Source organism: Felis catus, chromosome C2 (assembly GCF_018350175.1).
Source record: "Felis catus isolate Fca126 chromosome C2, F.catus_Fca126_mat1.0, whole genome shotgun sequence".
NCBI lineage: Eukaryota > Metazoa > Chordata > Mammalia > Carnivora > Felidae > Felis > Felis catus.
In genome coordinates, this window is record NC_058376.1 from 132,028,334 (window position 1) to 132,044,227 (window position 15,894).

Here is a 15,894-nt window from a genome sequence, read left to right on the forward strand (position 1 = left end):
AGACACTGGCACACCACCGAGGGCCACAAAGGGAAGAACTAAGGCAAGAGGGCAGGCAGAGAGAGAACTGGGGGTGGGAGCCTTTATTGTAGTTTTCCTGGGAAGAAATGAATGAGGCAAAGTAAACAAGCAAGGTGGATTTAGAATTGGAGAGTTTGAATCATCTCAGTGGGTTCTGTGCTGTCAGGATGGCCCCTAGTTGTCTAGCACAATCCTGGGAAGATTAGGAAAAGGGGACAGTGTCCAGAGTTCAAGCGCCCAATAAGAGTCAGGTGGGGGTATGGACCCAGGTTTGGTTGGTTTGCATATCAAAGGAGGACTTGAAGGCATATCCTTTACTATCTCTAGGAATCAGTCAATCATGGGGACTGGCAGTCTCTCCCTAGTTGGGCAAAACTCCAGACGTCAGAGCCTCATGAATACAGACAATAACGGGACCTCTGGGTGGCTTGGTCGTTAAGCATCCGACTTCGGTTCAGGTCATGATCTCACCGTTTGTGAGTTTGAGCCGTAAGTCAGGCTCTGTGCTGACATCTCAGAGTCTGGAGCCTGTTTTGGGTTCTGTGTCTCCCTCTCTCTCTGCCCCTGCCCTGCTTGTATTCTCTCTCTCTCTCAAAAATAAATAAAAACATTAAAAAAAAAGAATACAGATAATAAAATATAGACAGTACAAGAACATGAAAAGGAATATAGTTAAATACAAACTATTCTTCTTATTATTCTTAACTAATTAACAGCTTGTTCAAAATAATAATGATAATGTACTTGATGATTATAGTTTATACGTAAGTGAAATGAATGACAACAATGATACAAGGGACAGGAGGGAGGAAGCAGGGATACTCTGTGATTATAAGGTATGCAGTACCCATGAAGTGATACAGTATTATCTGAAAGTGGATTTGGAAGCAACCGAGATGTCCTTCACCAAGTGGGATGGATAAATAAACAGTGGGACACCTGGATATTATAATATTATTTGGTGCTAAAAAGACATGAGCTATCAAGCCATGAAAAGACAGAAGCTTCGATGCATATTGCTAAGCGAATGAAGCCAAGCCCAAAGGCTATGTACCCTATGATACCAACTATATAAATATCTGGAAAGGCAAAACAGTGGAGACAAAAGATCAGTGATCGCCAGGAGTTGGGGGAAGGAGGGATGTATAGGCAAAGCACGGAAGATTTTCAGGGCAGTGAAACTACTCAGTATGATACTATAATGGTGGATACAGGTCATTATAAATGGAGTGAACCGTAATGTAAACTCAGGGCTCTCGGTGAATAAAACAATAACAAAACCAACTTGATCTGCTTTGTATTATCCCAATGAGCTGGAAATTCTAATCAAAGTCAGTAACAATCTACTCCTTCCTAGTTGCATGAACTACTTCTACACCTCCACCAAAGGCATGCCAACAGATACATATTCCCATTCTCCACAGATAAAACTCATACCAGCTTCATATTATTCTTCCAGAAACTTTCCTCTGCATAAATGAATCACAACACACATGAACTAAATGCAAACTTGATTCTTAAAATTAATATAGAGTCAAAACTGAATCCCCATCATAGTATAAATTTGAGGGATCCAAAAATAAATCTGAAATTTTATGCCAAACTTATAAACACTTATTATTTTAATTTTTTTTAAATGTTTACTTATTTTTTGACAGAGAGAGAGAGCACAAGTGGAGGAGGGGCAGAGAGAGAGAGAGACACAGAATCTGAAGCAGGCTCCAGGCTCTGAGCTGTCAGCACAGAGACCGATACGGGGCTCAAACTCACGAACCGTGAGATCAAGACTTGAGCAGACACTTAACCGAGCCACCCAAGTGCACCAACAATAATTATTTTCTTAAAACTTTAGAAGCAGAATTATAAACAATTGGTACTACTGTTCAGGAATAATATTCTCAGCACGGTCATCTGCTGGCTTGTTCCTGATGTTACTTTCATGTCACACAAAGAAGATACTCGTTTGCAAATGACATTGGGAAAGACCACGTGTTTGGAGCTATTTTTTTCCCCTTAAATCTGTCCCTTTCCATTCTTTTTATATTCTTTAGGATATATGGGATTAAGCGAATTTAAGATAAATCTTGACTATTTGGTGATTTTCCTTCTCTTAAAATTTTGAACCCATAAAAACATCCCCCTTTAACAAATCATCAAGGCATGTGAAGGATTCAAAAACAGAACTTTTTGTCTTGAAAGGGGCATAATCTAGGTGAAATAATAAGAATAAAATCCAGGTCATAAGGACCATTCAGTTTGACATGAGTATTAACACACTAAGCCAAGAGTCAGCACACTTTCCCTGGGAAGAACCACATAGTAAATATTTGGGGCTTTGTCTCCAGTATAAATACTCAATTCTGCCCTTGTAGAAGCGGCCACAGACAATATGGGTAAGCAAATGAGCATGGCTGTAGGGCTGTGTTAGGATTTCTGTGGGTGCTATGAACTTTTGCCTTATAAGCCTCCTATCAAAATAAAATTCATTAAAATTATTTTTGATATAACATTTGATACTTAAAAATGGGGGCACCTGGTGGCTCAGTTAAGTGTCCGACTCTGGATTTCAGCTCAGGGGACAATCTCACAATTCATGAGCTGAAGCCCCATGTCAGGCTCTGTGGGACAGTGCAGAGTCAGCTTGGGATTCTCTCTCTCCCTCTGTCTTTGCCCCTCTCTCTTGCTCTCTCTCTCAAAATGAACATTAAAAAAAAATCCTAAAAAAGAAAGATCTCTGCCCATTTCCCTTCATGAGTGTTGGTTTTGCATTGATCTGATATATGCTCAATAGTTATGAATATACACAGTCCTGGATTTTTTTTTTATCTTTCATTGCTTTGTAGATGGAATCTTTTCTTTTACTTACCTCACTAAATTATTATTTGTACTGGCTACTTTACTGAACTTTCCTGCTAACTCAGATTATCAGTGTACTCTTATTTTAAATATAAATAATAATACCTTGGCCCCTTCTTTTTAAAAAAAATTTTTTTAATGTTTATTTATTTTTGAGAGAGATGGAGACAGAATGCGAGTGGGTTAGGGGCAGAGAGAGAGGGAGACACAGAATCCGAAGCAGGTTCCAGGCTCTGAGCCATCAGCACAGATGAACTCACAGAGCTGCGAGAACATGACCTGAGCCGAAGTCGGATGCTCAACAGAATGAGCCACCCAGGTGCCCTGACCCCTTCTTTTTAAATGTATATACAGTAGCTTGTATTATTCTCTTGAACTATTACATTTACCGGAACTTTGACAACAATGTTAAATAATGGTGTCGTTAATGTTCCTAACTACATGGCAGTATTTCAAGTTTCTCACCGTTAAGTGTGATATACTGGCAGTTAGTTTATAACATATATTTCTAAACATTGAAATAAGAAAATGTCCCTTTTTTATTTTCACCAAAGACTTGAGAAAATCAAGAACGGCTGCTAAGTTTTACCAAATACCTTTTCAGCATCTACTAACTACAATTCTCTATTGAACTTCATTCGTGAATAGTTTATTACAGCTCTTCATATTTAATCAATTCTCCTTCTTCAGAACGAACTCCACTTAGTCATTCTATATTTTCTGGGCTATTGGCTTTGGCTTGGAAACAGTTGATTCAGATCTTTTGCGTCATTGTTCACAAGGGAGGAGTGCATATTTCCCTTCTCTTTGTCGGGCTGTCTTGGTGTGATTTTGTATCAGCCCCACTGGATTCACAAAAATGACTTGGAAACCTTTCTTCTTTCTCTTTATTCCTAAACATTTTAAGTGACCTATCATTGCAAGTTTTGAAAGGTATTTACGCGTGGGATTAGCAGGCTGGAGCACATTAGCTTTCGGCAGTTTCAATCCCTTCCAGTGTTACACACCCCTTGGGTTTCTACCGCTACTTTAGATGTTGTTAATCAGCATTCCTGCTTCCTTTTGCAACTTTCCACTTCACCCCGGCTTTGTATGGTTGATGACAAAATCAGATAAAAATCAGATCCTCTCATTTTTCTCTACCATCTAAGGATTATGTCCAATTTCTCATTCCTAATATTATTCATTTTGTTTTCTAGCTCTTTTTCTGCATTATGATGGCTAGTAGATTATTGGTTTTACTGTGATTTTCTCTCCAAAAGGCTTTTTTCATTTATTAATCAAAGTGGTTTTTCTCTGTCTCAGTTTTCAATTCTCTGCCTTTTCTTACGCTCATTCTGTGTCTTCTAACTTCCTGAACTGAATGATTAATCCATTTATTTCTATTATTATTTAGAAATGAAAGCTTTTTGAGCAGTGCATTTTTCTAGGTACAGCTATAACTCTACAACATGGGCCTTGAGAGGCAAGTATTTTCGTTATTATAGACCAGGTATTCTTCAATTGTGCTTTTAAATTTTTCTAGTGGATAGAAATTTTAAATGTTTTTTGTTCTGTTTTGTTTTATTAAAGGTGTTTTATCTTTTAGTGTTAGTGTAACTCCTGCTTTTATTACCTAGTTTGGGTTTTAATACATTGCATTCAGAGAATGTGGTCTGTAATATTTCTCTTTTTTGGAACATAATGAGGTTTCCTTTGTGACCTGATATAAACTCACTTTCCCTTCCTTCCTTCCTTCCTTCCTTCCTTCCTTCCTTCCTTCCTTCCTTCCTTCCTTCCTCCCTCCCTCCCTCCCTTCCTTCCTTTCTTTCTTTCTTTCTTTCTTTCTTTCAATAGGCTTCACGCCCAGTGCAGAGCCCAATGCGGGACCTGAACCCAAACCCCTGGGATCAAGACCTGAGCTGAGATCAAGTGTCAGATGTTTAACTGACTGAGCCACCCGGGCATCCCTAAACTCACTTTTTAAAATGCTTTATGGCTGTTTGGAGATAAAATATTTTCTCCTGATGATTTAGAATTCATTATTAATCTATTAAGTCATCCTTACTTATTTTTGTCTATCTGATCTCTTGAGGACTAATGGAAGTGGATCAACATTTCCCCTACACTGTCTTTTCATTTCTTGCAGTTTGAGCTTTATCTATTTCTATACCATGTTAGCTATTTCGTAAGGTTTGTGACAGGTATATCTTCACTGCCGATTAAATTTGTTATTAGTATACTATTATTATGTGACCTGTGGTTATAGTGTGTGCTACCACTAGATGGCACACTCCGTCACACAGCGACATAGACTTAGGCTCACTGTTGTATCCTGTCTTTACTGGTGTCTGGTCAATAAATATTGGGGTGTTTGTTTAAGGAAGGAAGGAGGTTTAAAAATGCATGCATTTTGCCTCATCTAATATATTTGTCATTGATCTCAACATTATATAACAAACATCATAATTCCTGCTTTCTCTTGGATAGCATATCATTAATGTCAGTTACCAAATCTTTTTAATTTTAGATGCATCTCCGGTAGAGAGCATTTGGCTGGATATAGTCTTCTGATCCAATCTGTGAATCTCTTTCTTTAAGAGGGGGATTTAGGGGTGCCTGGGCGACTTGGTTAAGCATCGAACTGTTGATTTTGTTTCAGGTCACAATCCCTCAGTTGTGAGATTGAGCCCACATTGGGCTCTGGGCTGAGTGTGGAGCCTGTTTGAGATTCTGTCTCCCTCTGTCCCTCCCCAGGGAGTGTGAATGCACACATGCACTCTCTCTCTCTCTCTCTCTCTCTCTCTCTCTCTCAAAAAATGGGGGGCAGGGCACCTGGGTGGCTCAGCCTTTTAAGTCTCCACTTCAGCTCAGGTCATGATCTCACAGTTCCTGAGTTCAAGCTCTGCATCAGGCTCTGCACTGATAGTGTGGAGTCTGTTTTGGATCCTCTGTCTCCCTCTCTCTCTGCCCCTCCCCAGCTTGCACGCTCTCTCTGTCTCCCTCAAAACTAAATAAGCATTAAAAATTTTTTTTGAAAAGGGGACATTTGAATTCACATTATATTATATTATAAAATAAATGTTTGAATTTGTATCATCTCTGTTTTTATAGGTAATCCCTTATTTTTCCCTATTGTTTCTTTTGTTTAACTTTTTTGCCCTTATTGTCAGTTTTTTTTTTATTTCTCCTCTATTGATCATCAATTTGGAAGAAAGTATATCAGATTTTTACTTAGAACAAACTAATTAAAATTATTTGTAAATAAAACATTTTAACTTATATTTCTAAACTTATTAACTTTAGAAATGAAATTTATGCCCCCCTCCCCACAAAAGATGGGAATATTAGTCTGCTTACATTACCTTCCTCTTCTTTCATTTTTTGGATTGAATTCTATAGAGGCAAAACGAATCTCCTCATCTGTCTCATGAAATTATCTTTTAAGGGGCACCTGGGTGGCTCAGTCGGTTAAGCTTCCAACTTCAGCTCAGGTCATGATCTCACAGTTCATGGGTTCGAGCTCCACATCAGGCTCTGTGCTGACAGTTCAGAGCCTGGAGCCTGCTTCAGATTCTGTGTCTCCCTCTTTCTTTGTCCCTCCCCCGCTCGCACTCTGTCTCTCTCTCAAAAATAAACATTTAAAAATTAAAAAAAGAAAAGAAATTATCTTTTAAACTTTAGGGTTTTCATATTGTAACTTTTTATTTTTAAAAATGTAATTCTTGCTCTGTGATCACAATACCACAGCTATTTCAATTTTATTTCTAAGTTTAAATAGGATTAACGTGCCTATAAGTCCATATCCATTCTTGGGTTCTTTATTTTGATGTCTTTTTTCCACCAAAAGCAAGCAGATCAGCATTGTCCAAAAGAAACAGAACGCAAGCCACATATGCAATTTTAAATTTTTTAGCAACCCCGTTAGCAAAGAAATACATGAAATCAATTAAATGCTGTGTTTTACATAACCCCAGTATATACAAAATACTGAAATTTCAATATCTAATCAATATAATAATTATTAATGCAACATTTTGCTTTCTTTTTTCATACTAAGTCCTCAAAATCTGGTCACATTTCAAGTGCCCAATAGCCACACATGATGACTGGTTACCACACTGGACAGAACAACCACAGATCATGGTGCACAAAGAAAATGACATTGTTCTTTAGGTCCTCAGCCCAAGTTCTTCCACCCCACAGGTTAAGGAGATCAGTGTCTCAGAAGATCCACAGTCCTTGCAACACGCACCAGTTACAAAGCAGTGGGCTAGAAGACTTTTAGGAAACGGTTAAGGAAGACAGTGTTTCTCGAGCTTTAATGTGCACATGAATTACCTGGGCATCATGTTAAAATATAGGCTCCGATTCAGTAGTTTGGGAGTGGGGCCGGAGGCTCTGCACTTTTAAGAAGCTCCTGGAGGACACTGGTCCTCAGAAAACACTTGAACAGCAAGGATTAGCTTACGGGCCCTGACATCTGGCATAACTGAGAATGTCTTTCCGATACCTTCCAATTTGCCATCTGGAGCAATCTAGATCGGTGCTAACGAAAATATAGCACAAGCCGTATACTGAATGTGGCTATTGAATTCCCTGGTCTTAATTCCTGTCATTTTCCCTCTAAGCCCTGATCATTGAGTCACTGTTTTCCAAAATCTGATGTTGCTGAGATCATTTATATGTCCAGTCTAATTTATTTTTTGTTTTTCTGCTTGGATATTTAATTCTTTATCCTTAAAGAACACCCTACTAATCTTATTGGTGGGCGGGTGGGGGGGGTTGTTTGTTTTTTCAGAAGATGATGAGACTTTTGACCTGCCAATGCAGATGTCCTTTTACTTTGGAAGTTTTCGTCTAATTCTGTGTTTTCTCAACTAAAAAATATATTATTTTACATTTCAGTCTTTCTCAAACTGCAAAATATCTTCTGACACATTCATTTAATATAATTTTATTGTTCCATTTTATTTGCCCAAAGGCGATTTTTAAATCAAAGATACATCTTGAGATTCATGATAGTTTGAGATCATAGAAATACAATATGTTTTATATTTATTTTCAGTTCCCTTTTGTTGTTCTGTCTTTTTTTTTCCAGAAAATTCACACAGCCTGATGCTGTTTCTCTCTTGTTCTCCATCATTATTATTCAAACCACTTTTCTCTCTTTGTCCTTGCCCTCTGCAATCTATGAGATTTTTTCCCCCAAAGTTGTCCTCTAAATCAAAATCTAATTTTCCACAAGGCTGACTTATACCTTCTAATCTGGGTTTTGGTTTTATGTCACTTCTGTGCTTTCCTTGGCTTTGTCTTTCATTACGTCTTACATTTCTTAGAGTTTAGAGTAATTTTCCTCTTTTTCTTGGAAGTATTTTTGCATAAAACCAATACTGGTACCTTGGGTTTTCTGTGCCGCATCTGAATGTGTGTTTGGGGCAAGGATGGGGGGTAAAGTTCAGGCAGCAGGGATCCAACAGGACTTGGTCCTACACATTTCACATTCATAGTCCTCAACTATTTTGTAATTTGTTGTTATTGAGAACATACATCTTCCTCTCATTATACTCTCAGCTGCTTGTTACTACCGAAATTTATTTTGTAGTCAGCTATCTTAATTAGCTCGATTAATTTCCAATTTTTTCTCTTAGCTATGATCTGTCTGAAGCACCAAGGCCTTGCAGCATGCATTTATTTCTTATTATGTACCAGTCACTATTTCTTGTTTTTTATCTTACAACATCTCTATGAGTACTACTATTACCCCATAAGACAGAAGAAAAAAGTGAAGTTAAATGTCTTACCCAAGTTTACACTGCTAGCAAGTGATTAAATGCTGATTTGAACCCAGGTATATGGGCTCTTAAATCATTAAATCATCTTTAGTTATTAAATTACAACATTTCATTATGTTATCTCCCTCTTTCCAATTTTTTTCTTGCCTTATTGCAATGGTAAAAACGAAGTATACAAAGTTAACTTCATTCTCTCATTTTTTTCTACAACCTGACCCATCCCCATTAAGGAGATTAAATGGGTACCAGAGAGGTAAGGTCTACAGAAACTGTGTGCTAACTGAGCATATGCTCTTAGACAACGGCTTAATAATTCTAAGCCTCAACTTCCTTATCAATGAAGTAGTAATAAACACACACACACACACACACACACACACACACACACACACACACACACATATTTTTTACCTCTCAGGATTATTGTAAGATTTAAATATAGCCATTTATGTAAACTGCTTCAAGACCTAGACAGAGATATTATTACCAACACAATTTCACACCCAGAGCACTTCTATTTCAGGGGCCTGTCTGCTTGATTTGAACATCCTCAAGCCATCCAGTTGCCTAGAAACATGATCACATTTTCTCTACCACTTTGTACTCCCCAATGCACACACATCTACGCCCCACTATCCACCACAACCATTGTCATTTTCCAATCTCCAAAGAACTGTTCTTGTCCTGTATCCATGTTTGGTAAATTTCTAGCTGCCTATTCATTACCTCATCTTCCCTCTTTATCCATAGAACCTTTATACTGATGGTTAGGGCAATGTGCTTAGCTATAAAAACACATTTCCAAACCTCCTTTGTAGCTAATGCTAGCTAGTGAAACATACACTGAAGGTGCTTGAACCAGCAGAAGAGTAGGTCTTTTTGCATGATGATTATACCCATATGACTGATAAGGAAACAGAGGCTCAGAGTGGTAGTACAGCTTGTCCCAAAACTTGCAGTCTCTCTGACTGCAAAGATGATATTCCTTCCACTGAACTACATTGTCTTTATAAAGTTCTCATCCCACTATTCTGGTCTCTTCATGTCCTTTATTATCTTCCAAAAATTAGTTAACCATGCTAAGGAAGAAGGCTCACTTGGGTCCATCAAAGAAAGCAGTAATTTTTTTTTAAATTTTTAATGTTTTTATCTTATTTTTGAGACAGAGAGAGACAGAGCATGAGCAGGGGAGGGGCAGAGAGAGAGGGAGACACAGAATCTGAAGCAGGCTCCAGGCTCCGAGCTGTCAGCACAGAGCCTGACACAGGGCTCGAACTCACAGACTGTGAGATCATGACCTGAGCTGAAGTCGGACGCCCAACCGACTGAGCCACCCAGGCGCCCCAGAAAGCAGAATTTTACAGCTGCTTTTCAGAGACCAAGTCTTGAATTACGGTGTGCCCCCAAAACATGGCTTGAAGGATTAGAATTTGAGCAGGTCAAGAGAATCTAGAGCAGGACCACAGGGCACTGGTTGATTGACAACAGTGACAAAAATGCTGGCAACTGCCTGTGCCCCACCAGCTAGTCCTTCCTCATCAGGTAGGCACGCATCTCATTTGTATCCTAGGTCCCAGCTTTGCCCAGCGCCTATCACCTCCTCTGCACCTGCTCAGAGAGGTCCTGGATCTGAGATCCTAGGAGATTGGCAGGGGGATCCGTAAAGCAAACAGCAATGCCATGAAAAGTATACATCTCAAGTCCCGTCTCCTACTCTCAGAGCTACAGGGTTCTGGATAAATGCTCCAGGATTAAAAATTATTCTTTTAGAAGGTGAGTTGAACTTGAAGAAGGGAAATAACAACATAAAATATGACAAAAATAAGACCTATGTTGCAAACCTTACAATCCATTATAAAAGGATGCTGAGTATACGCTCTTTGAATTCTTATGAGCAAGCACTGTATGTAGTCATGATTCGGGATAAGGAATATTTACAATGGCAAGCTTAGTTTTCACAGGCACATGACATTCCTAGCAGTAACTTGTAATTTTAACGGACATTTCCAAAGTTGTTTTCAAAACAGAAGTGAGCCTTTGAAATCTGTGAGGAAGCTTCTGAGATGTTTTAACTTAAAACATGCATACATAATTAACTATGATCATTGTATTAAGTATTTCTCTACTTTAACATATTAATAAGAATTCAATATTGTAACCATACGGCAAGTAGGGAACTCTGGGGAGACATTTTGGAATAATGCTGGCAAGTACCACATCAAAAGCATACATCCTGCATCCACCCATTGAAAAGAAGGGAAAACTGAGAAATATCCACAGAGATTTTTTCCAGAGTCTCAGAACGACTCAGTAGTAGATTTAGACCTAATATTTAAATTAAGCCACCAAAGGAGAATAAAAAAACACAACTAACAGCAAACCATTCATAAAACCTTCTTCATCAACTATTTCATGAGTAAGGATCTCAGCAGTGATGAAGAGCCCAGCTGCCTTATCTGCAAGAACCGTTCAGAACCTTGGACATCAGGGAACAGAACAATTTGGGTCACAATGGCATCCATAATTGTTTCCAAGGGGCTTTCTCATAGCAACTGATTTCTTCTCAGAGTTTGTATAAGGTAGCTAGCTCTGGTATTGGACTCATCAGAGAAGATGATAAATTGTCTTTCTCACTGACTCCTAAAAAAATCTCAGGATCCCGGGGTGCCTGGATGGCTCGGTCTGTTAAGTATCCAACTCTTGATTTTGGCTCAGGTCATGATCTCACTGAGATTGAGCCCCATGTCAATTTCTGTCAATTTCTGCTCTGTCAGCCCAGAGCCTACTTGGGATTCTCTCCTCTCCCTCTGCCAGTCCTCCCGTTTGTGTGCATGCTCTCTCTCAAAATAAATAAATAAACAGTAAAAGAGAAATCTCAGGATCCCTATATATTCTACTTATAAAATGTATCAAGTAGACTTCAATAGGAACATCAAAAAATATGTCTTGCCAATGTGAGCTTTTCTTAAGAACTCATAAAATAAATACATATCTTTAGAATATCTAATCTGGCATTCTGGGTTAAAAACAATTAACAAAAATTAACTTCAGAAGGAGCACTTAAATACCCAAACCCAAAATAAATGTGGAGAGAAGCACTACACCAATGACAAAGATCTTGGTTAAAGGAAAAATATACCAACAGTTTGAAGATTTTAAAAGTACAAAACTCCCTCCTTCACTTTGAAAGAACCTTGCTTGGAACCTTGTACATAGTAGAAACTCAGTAACATTTCTTACAGCCCTGAGCGGCTGTTTTGAGGAAATCAAAGATCACAGTTCACAGTTTGAGACGGAATAGCAATTCCCACAAACCAAGAGTGTTTCAAAGTTCTTACTGTGCCTTTATATATCCCAGCACCTAATGCCTCATGGTTTATCCTCCATGCACCCCGTTCGGTTTACCTGGGGGGTTCCTGCATGGAGTGAGGGGCCCAAATCTTAGACTAAATGACCTCCAAGTCAGGGGGGGGGGAGCAAACGTTAGCTGCATCAGACCCTCCTGGAGGGCTTGAGAAAAGACACATTCCTGGGCCCCATACCTAGAGGTTCTGGTTCAGCAAGTCTGGCTTGGAGCGCATGAAGTTGCATCTCTAAAAAGGCCCCCGGGGACGGAGATGCTGCTGGTCCTTGGTCCTTTCCAATTCTAAAAACCTAGCCTTCAAGAGCCTCGTCTCCCAGCGTTTGAGAGATTCCTTCAAGTCCGGGCTTTTAGGTGCAAAATCACCGGAAGGGGACAATCCCACCCACGCCGACGTACCTGCGCTCTCCTCCCGCCCACCTCGGGCCGCAAGCCCCCACGCACGTCACACTCACCGAACTTCCCGGGGTCTGGGGACCCTCAGAACCCCAGAGACCAACCCCAGCTCTGCAGAGGGCCGTGGGGCGCCCGCTGCGGGCCGGAGGGAGCTCGCGGGAAGCCTGGGTCCGCGCTGCGCCGCAGCAGGTGGTACCGAGCGAGCGAGCGCCGCCAGCCCCGCAGGCCCTTTAAAGCCGCCGCTGACCCCTGACCTTGGCCTGGCTCCCCTGCGCGCTGGGGCTTTTAACGGCTCTCGGGTTTTCTTGTGAGTGTCCAGAGGAGCTCCAGCTGTGTGTTGGCTTAGCAGCGATTCCGGAGAAGCCAAGGGCTGCCAAAAGAACTTAAGAAGTTCCTGAGAAACCGAGGGCAGCCTTTATCTGCGGCCACTGAGCTGAGGTCACTGCTGCTGCTTGGGCTGAGGGCTTACTAATTGGCTCCAACGGTTTACTCGGTTTACTCACTGGCGGTGGCTTCAGAGCCCACCTGCAGAGAAGCAGAGGAAATTCCCAAAGAAGGTCGAATTCCCAAAGAGAAGGAGTACGTATGCTAAGGGTAGCAGTTCTCTCCAGGAGCTTCCAGGAAGGGCAAGGCTGGGAGATGGAGAAGGAACAAAAATGAAGATGCGATTTAGCACATAGATCACACCGAAGAACTTGGAAAGCACTGCCTGTTCTTAGATGAACCGCTTGTTGGTTTGTTTGTTCCCTTGTTTTCCGTGGGCAGGTACTCACAGCTGAGATTTTATATGCTCACACGTTCCCAGCCTGTGCGCTTGAATTCAGTCTATCGGAGCCCCGCTTCAGCCTGCCAGCCTTTTCAGGCTGTTGATGAAGAGACACACTGAAATTACTCACACGGATGAGAGTTTACGAAAAAGCCAAGAGGACACAAGAGAGATGTGAGCTCCCCCTCACTGGGCGTGGACCTCTGAAGGCACAGGGCGCCTTGATTCCAGGACGGCTTCCGACGTCCATTAGGAACTTTCCAAGCATTTCTCAGAAAGGATGGGGTTGGAAGGATGGAGAGAAGGAAGTTGAATGAAGGCACTCACGACTTTTCCCATTTATTATCTTTTTTAAAAAACAAAGGGAACACAAATATGAGTAAACTAACAACTTGGTTTTTTTTTTAATTATCAAAGTTGGGGGGGGGGGGATAGTTTTCCTCAGAAGACGGTGTATTTGCTCGAGGCCAAAGTTGTCCTGGACTTCTGGAATCCACTTAGTATAGTCGGGATTACAGGGTGTTTGAAATCCTGGACTTGAACACAGTTCTATTCAATTTGGGGAGGAGGCCTCAGCCAGGACCACAGGGGTCTGCTCCCTTGACTCCTCTCTCCTGAGGGGGGTGTGTGTGTGTGTGTGTGTGTGTGTGTGCTGGGGGATGGGGAGGGTGCTGTGAGTAGTCACTGTTCCTGGCACCACCCACCAGGCCTGTCCTGACTGTCAGACCAGCCTCAACAGCCCTCCAAGGACTATAATGAGAACCAACGCGCCCCAACAAAAGCAGAATGGTTGGAGGCGATGGGAGGCTGTGCTCTCTGTACGCTGCCACGTAGCCTTGTTTCTAGAACATAATCAGGAAAAGCACTCCAGGTTCCATAGAATGGTTTCCCTGGTTGAGATGCACTCCCCACCCACCCCAAGACCCACCCTCTAATATCAGTGAGTCTCAGATTCTGTTCAGACTGTCATGGGGAATATGCCCTTGGCCGTCAGAGTGAATCCCAGAGAGTGACACTGAGGGCTGGCTGCAAGCTCCAAAAGCCGGCGTCTTGGGGACAAATTACACTTGCAGTTCACGTTCCTGCCTGGCCCCAGGGGATGCTTTGCTGGAGCTGTATCCATACACCTCCAGGGGGCAAAGATTTATTAATTGAGCCTCCCTCCTCAACCCAGAGTAAAATCCCAAGGGAGGAAAGGAGGCCATTTCACTTCAGGAGAAGGGTGGGGCCCTTTCTTCACAGTGAGCGAAGAAGTATTCAAATAGCATTGGAGTCAAAAGGAGGTTGGCTTTCTTGAGTAGGGTTTCTGGACAGTATCCTTGTAGGGATGTTTTTACTTACAAATACAATTCCGGTTTAGTTTCCGCGACCACAATATGATACAAAAGGGGCTTTGGGGACCTACAACCTGTTCCACAGAATCCAACACGTCCCTTTCCTTTCTTTTGCTTGTAAAATTTAAACAAGCCTTTTCCCTAGAGAAATTATAATGCAAAATTTGTCTTATATTAAGAATTACATTTCTTCTACTAAGGATGTAGTTAATCTCCTTTAATTTGTTTCACAAAGTAGCAGTTTAAGCTACTTTTAAGTTTAAGGAATTCAGGCACTAAAATCCCCAAGTTTCAATTTCTTAACGCAGAAAATAGCCTAATTGGACTTCTATTACATGTATCTGACTTTGGCTTCGCCGGCCGTTTTCTCTAGAAAAGGAAAAGTTATCGAATAAAAGAAAAGAAATCCAAAATTTCAAAATTGTGGAAAGAGTATTAAATGTTTTAGAGAATGTAGTTTCTAAGTGTGGTGTCTGTCCTATCAAATGGGGCCCCCAAATGTGGGCGGAAAATGGCGCAGGCAGTAAAAGAATTCACCAGAGGCGGAATAAAGGAGATAGTAGTTTACTGAACATACCGCAAAGGAATGGTGAGCAGGACAGCAAAAGAGAGGCTGGCTGTCTGCAAGCAAGTGGTGGGTGGGAGCTGTTCTTAAAGGGGGAAGGTGAGGAGGTATGGGGACCTATGGAATTTTCTCTTTTTTGGTAACTATTCCTGGTTGTAAGTAGCCAGTCGGTTAGTTAGACCTATGCATACTTTGAGGTGGGTCACTGGGACCTATTTGTATCAGCCAGGGGGTCTCTGTGGGCGCTTGCCACATTCCATTGCTGAACCCTGTTGCCTACAAGCAGCCTCTACAGAGAATTCTCCACTAGTTATACTTGCTTTTCGTTAACCCAACCTCTACAGTCTGGGATTTCTGCAACTGTTTTAAATAACGAGATAACATCACCATTAGCAATATCAAATTGCATTCTAGTCTGCATTCCTTAGTGCCCACTGAGAAATACTGGTGGCATTTCCAAACATGTGAAACCAGTATGACCAGAAATATGCAGGATGATTTTGGATGGGAGATTATTTAAATGAACATGATTGACTTTCTCCTTGATACACTCATTATTATTAAGAGATAGGGGGATAAAAACCACGTTTCTTTCACCAAGCGACACTTGGTGTTACTCTCCCGTGCCTGCATACAGGTAGAGAGAAAAATTAATAAAGAAAATGCAATATCGATAACTAAGCCAACATGCTTTCCTGAGTGAGTCCTTCTTGCGCTGTTTCCCAAGTAACTTCAATTCAAAATAATCCATATGCTATTGTGGCACATTTGGGGTGGCCTGCTCTGCTCTTACAGTGAGAAGAAGTCTAAAGCCTCAAAGT

General features: G+C 41.0%; 1 protein-coding gene across 3 annotated transcripts in view; it reads right to left on the minus strand.

Annotated features, from left to right (window-relative positions):
* The window catches only part of COL6A5 (collagen type VI alpha 5 chain), a 132,577-nt gene extending 119,231 nt beyond the window's left edge, over positions 1-13,346 (minus strand). For all 3 annotated transcript variants that reach the window (XM_045037623.1, XM_045037622.1, XM_045037621.1), the window contains exon 1: positions 12,468-13,346. The gene's annotated coding sequence lies outside the window, so the exon portion shown is untranslated. The remainder of the gene's footprint in view (positions 1-12,467) is intronic.
* Between the last annotated feature and the right edge of the window lie 2,548 nt (positions 13,347-15,894).